Source organism: Ammospiza caudacuta, chromosome 14 (genome assembly GCF_027887145.1).
Source record: "Ammospiza caudacuta isolate bAmmCau1 chromosome 14, bAmmCau1.pri, whole genome shotgun sequence".
Taxonomy (NCBI): Eukaryota; Metazoa; Chordata; class Aves; order Passeriformes; family Passerellidae; genus Ammospiza; species Ammospiza caudacuta.
Window position 1 is genome coordinate 20,207,776 of NC_080606.1, and position 5,288 is coordinate 20,213,063.

Genomic DNA, 5,288 nt, shown 5'->3' on the forward strand with positions numbered 1-5,288 from the left:
TCCTCTGACAGCCGCTTTCCCGCCCTGAGGGAGCCGAGCCGGGCCGAATTGTTCCGAAGAGCCGAAGAGCCGAGTGTGGGCGAAAACAGCCGAGTTTCCCCGAAGAGCCGAGTGTAGCCGAAAACAGCCGAGTTTCACCGAAGAGCCGAGTGTGGCCGAAAATAGCCGAGTTTCACCGAAGAGCCGAGTCTGGCCGAACACAGCCGACTTGAGACGAAGAGCCGAGTGTAGCCGAACACAGCCGACTTGAGACGAAGAGCCGATGATAGCCGAGTGTAACCGATAGCCGACTGTAGCCGACATTGGCCGCATTTAGACAAAGAGCCGAATATGACCGACTTTAGCCCAACCGGGCCGAGTTCAGCCGAAGAGCCGGAAAAGCCGAATTTAGACGAAAAGCCGAACCGAAACTATTTTAGACCTAAGCCGAACCAAGCCTAATTTAGCCGAGTTTATTTAAACAGAACCGAACGACGCCGCAGCACTCTGCCTGCAGAGCGCCGGTGCAGACGGCAGGGGGCGGTGTATAAAGCGAGTATAAAATATCAACTGTATATAAGAAGGAATAAAAAGCTCTGTGTCATGTGCAGCAGTAGAAAATTTCAGGCTCCCAGGGAATAAATAGTTTTCTTTCAATCATTATAGTTTTGGGTTTTTTTTTTACTCCCAGGTAGCCTGAAAGTTACTACTGCTGCTTTTTGATTCTAAAGCTAGGAAGGAAAACCAAGATTACAAATACAAGAAAAAGAAAGGGAAAGGGAAGGGGAAAAAAAGGAAAGGAAAGGAAAGAAAGCAGGAGAGCAGAAGGGAAGGGAAGGGAAAGGGGTGAAAAACAGCGTTAAAAAAAGAAAAAGAGTTGGAGGGGAAAAGAGAGGGCATTCGGGAGGAGCGGTCCTGCCTCAGGTCCTTCCCCGCCCTGGGGCGAAGGACCCGTTTGATGCCCGGGAGGGACTGCAGCTCCCGGTGGCGGGGGACGGAGCCGTGGCTGTCAGCCCGAGACTCCAACTCCCGGCAGGCCCTGCTGCCGGCGCGGCGTGTGACGCAACGGCTATCGCGGCACATGAGTGGCTACCAGCCCGAGACTCCAACTCCCGGCAGGCCCTGCTGCCGGCGCGACGTGTGCCGCAACGGCCGACGCTGCCCGGCATTTTTCTCTAAATCGGCAGTAAATACAGCTGAGTAAAATTAGCTTGGTTTTCTTCCTTCTTTTTTAACTGAATTGTTTGTATTCAAAATACTATTTGAATATGTAGAAAAAGTGGGGATGTCCTGTACTATATCCTAGCTTTTCTTGTTTATAGGGTGCTCAGAAAACATGCGTCCCTTAGAGTCCCTCAGAAAGGTTCTCAGTGCGATCTCTACCAAGGTATGTATTTACTAATAAGTGATCCCTTTAGATATTTGCCTGTGTACCTTTTCCTGTAATTCAGAGCTTGCGTTCTGTGGGTTTTATGATAAACCTGTAAAATATGTAAGAATGCTTTTGCAAGTCTGAATCGTTGAAGGCAGCAGTAAGTGGATTTAGAGCCTGTTCTTGACCAGACAACGGGAAAAAGTGTGACTTTGATGCTGAACTTGTTTTTTTCATTTTTCATTTGACTTGTCTGGAATGATTTAGGAATAGAGAGAGCTAGAAAAAGAGAGAAATAGAATTGATTATTGAGCACTCCTCAAATGCTCACCACGATTCAGTGTAGAGCCGAAGTGAAGGGTGATGGAACAGAGCTCTGTGCTTTAGAAGGAAATAAATTTAAACCTGACCTCCGCACAGAGTCTCACTAACTTCTTTTGTTTTAAAATACAAAATATTATTAGGAAGTGTTGGAAGTTAGTGTTTTGGGAAAGAAACGGCAGTTCCACAGAACATTCCATTTAACAGAGGCTCTGGGAAGGATTCATGTTGTAACTGCTGTCACTGCAATCAGTTGGTGGTTCAGCCTTGAAATGTGCACTTGCCCTTCTATAAAGCACTGTTTTGTTTGCCTTTCAGTGCTATGAGTCTTGATAAATTGGAGAAGAGCCCAAGAGAAATTTTTCATCCCTTGATATAAAAGGTAGGAAGTGACTTTTTTTGGTTTGGTTCTTTTTCTTTATTATTTCCTGGAAATAAAAGTAATTAAGTATAGGTACTACTGGTTTGTTTCTTCCAGTAGCAGATGATAACAATAGCAGTAGTAATAGTAAAAATAATAATAGAAATAATAATAATAGCAATGTAATACTACCTAAACTGTCTTTATCCATTGAACTGGCCATTTCAAATCAAAACTTCTAAACACAAATCAAACCATCATCCTCGTAGAATCTTTCACAGCAGTGGGCTATAGATCCTGGTTTTGTTGACAGGATTTATTGGTTCTGGAATAGCAAGAGGGAAGTACAAGCCTAACTACTTCTAGCTCACAGACCCATCCAGTGAATACTGCTTTGTGTTTTGGTGGGCTTGTGATGACTTTGAAATCAATTGCTCATTCCAGTAAAAAAAATTAATGTTTTTTTGAACCTGACAGCAGAAATAACTTTAGGCACCAACTTAATAATAACAGATCACCAATTTAAGTTCATAATTTTATGCTGTACTATCAAAGTTTAAAGGTAAATTTTTACTTATTAGGAGATGGTATAAAGTGTATGTTCCAATGTGTTGGATGTATGCAAAGGTACATACGTACCCGAAAGTCCTTAGAGGAAACAAATTTTTACGTCTGCTGTTTGATTGTTTATCATACAATATTTGGTTGTATTTCCCAGGGATCGGTGAATTTTAACTTTGGAGTCCTCTGTGCTAAGGATGCTCAGCCTACAGATGATGAAATGTTCAGTAATGGTGAGTTTTTCACCTTCTCTTTAATTGCTATGCTGATCTGAATAAGAAAAAAACAAAAGCAAGAGAAAAAAAAAGGATGGTTTATTATTTTTTACGCTGTTATGTTTGTTTCCTCAGTATTTGCTGCAGCTCTGCGAACCCAAGCTTTGGGTTCCTTCTGTCCCACTGGGAGTTGCCCAGTTTGGTTGCATCTGGTGAAATTCACCCTGAGACCTTACAGAGCTAGCTCAAACTACGTGAGAGCCATTTGCAGTTCTCTCCAGACACCTGGAGAATGGGTGATGTTTCTGAGGGTCTGGCAAGTATACTTGTATCAAAACTCAGTCTGTGAAATTTCTGGGGAAAACCCTTCTGTGTCCTGAAGGGTTCAAACTCTGGTGAGGATCCAGTTATCAGGTGCTCACCTGGATGGTTCCAGCTCTTAAAGTGAACACTTGTACTCTTACCCTGTAGTTTACATCTATTGTATTTTTGTTATTTTGCAAGATTTTACGGCTTTGCAAAATATTGTGCATTTCACTCTTTGGAACCTCTCAGATCGTTCTTTGGTGCAGCACCATCCCATGGGACACTTGGCTGCCGTCCTGAAGGGGTTGGTCGCTAGAATTGTAAATCCTGGAGAGTTTGTAAGTCTTCTGTCCCCAGGGAGGTACCATGCTTTGTTTACTTTTGTTCTGTTTGTTAGGCGCTGCTTCTCATTGGAAGTATGAATTTCAAACTACCCTGTTCTTATTTTAACTGTTTTCCTGGTTCTCTCCCTACGGCAGGGAAAGACTCTCGTATCCTTGTCGTCGGGCTCGGTGCTGTCCAAGAAGATGCAGAGACTAAAAAAATCATAAGAAGCAAAATATGACTGCAGGGAAAACAAGCTGGAGAGAACAAAAGGTGATATTGTTATCCTTACCCTGTATTAGAAACATCCGCTGTGCTTTGATGCTGGCAGCTGCCAGGGGCTTGTTAGCTCTTTGTAGGCAGGTGTAGGTGTTCACTTGTAGGTTTTTTCTCTGGACAAGTCAATTCAAACTTTGCTAAGCTTATATTTGCAAATTACTCTCTAGCACAGTCCAGCATGACATTTTTGAATGTTGTAAAAATACCATGTTACTTGGAAATTGCTAATGATGAGAAGCTTTAGGGAAAAATAAGATGTCAGGGTTGGGAGATGTGAGAAGAATTTTGAGGGGATGTTAGACTGAAATAAAGCACACTTGAAGCTGGACTGGCACGCTGGCAGATCCCCTATTAAACAGTAGTGCTGAGATTAGCCTGGGGGTTGCCCGTTGTTTCTGTAGAAATCAATGTTTTCTGGTCTTCAGAGGTAAGCTGCTTTGAAAAGCTGGAAGGCACAGCATAGTGACAATCCGTGTGCTTCGCATTAAAAATAGATTTCAGAAGGGTCCTAGGCTTTTGTCTTTTCCTAGAAGTCGATGTAATCCTATTGAGGAGTTTTTAATTCTGTGCTGCCATGTCATCGATCAGGGCCCTGTCGTACTAATCATCATACAGATGCAAAACAAAAAATCAGACCCTGTCCCGACCACTTAGAGCCCAGAACACGATTTCCTCAGGCTGCCATTTGTGTGCCATCGGTACTCACCATGGAAGCGAGCTGGGGATTGTTGCACCCGTTGGGAACAAACCGCTTCTCGTCACACAGAAATGGAATTGGGACGACGCCTCAGCCAGCCTCTCTCTCCTGAATCTGCAGCAGAGCAGTTCCAGTCCATGCGGGCAATCCAGTTCCTGACGATCTGAGCGCACGGAGCAGCGCTCAGCTGCTGTGGGGGGCTCAGGGAGGGCAGAGTGTGCATTGTCATCTTCCTGAACCTACAGACGCGAATCAAAGTGAGAAGCCACAGGGTGGAAATCAGTCGCATATATGCTAAATAAAACTTGCAGGTTTTTTTTAAGAATTGTTTTTGCTTGTTCTTTGTTGTGCTTCTGTGCTTAGAAAACCTCCCTTTACAATCAGTTCAATTCATCAATTGAACCTTTGTTTGCAGACTCTCACTGAGCAGAATTTGTTGCAGACTCAGTGCACGCTGTGCAGGCCTCCCGGGAGTGTGAGGAGCTCATGTGCGCTACTTTTTGCTTTAGGACGCTCTGAGGTATTTATTCCTTTTGGGATACATGATGAGAATTCCCAAGAGAGGTAGTTATAAGGTATGACATCGGGAAAAAGCCTGTGTGGTTGGAATGTTGTTGCTGTCAAAAGTTAATTTTTTCTTAGCCAGTAGTTAGCTTTTTGCTTTATTTTTGTGGTATCAATATTTTATTGTTTAAAAAATTCCTTCAAAATAACTTCAGTGGTCGCCCACCAGTACCTTGTTCAGATTTGCCTATTTGCTTGTAGCTGAAATGTTCACATCTTGTTTATCATTCTATTTAAGAAACTGCTGCCCAGCCAACTAATAACTGAATATCCATCTGTCTAGGACACGGGGAGAGGATTTAGGTAATG

General features: G+C 43.4%; 1 long non-coding RNA gene across 1 annotated transcript; it reads left to right on the plus strand.

The window, feature by feature from the left end:
• The first annotated feature begins 1,148 nt into the window (after positions 1-1,148).
• Positions 1,149-2,806, plus strand: LOC131563976 (uncharacterized). The gene is made up of 3 exons (XR_009275338.1): positions 1,149-1,366; positions 1,991-2,054; positions 2,752-2,806. It is a non-coding gene; the product is annotated as an uncharacterized LOC131563976 (long non-coding RNA).
• Positions 2,807-5,288: the final 2,482 nt, after the last annotated feature.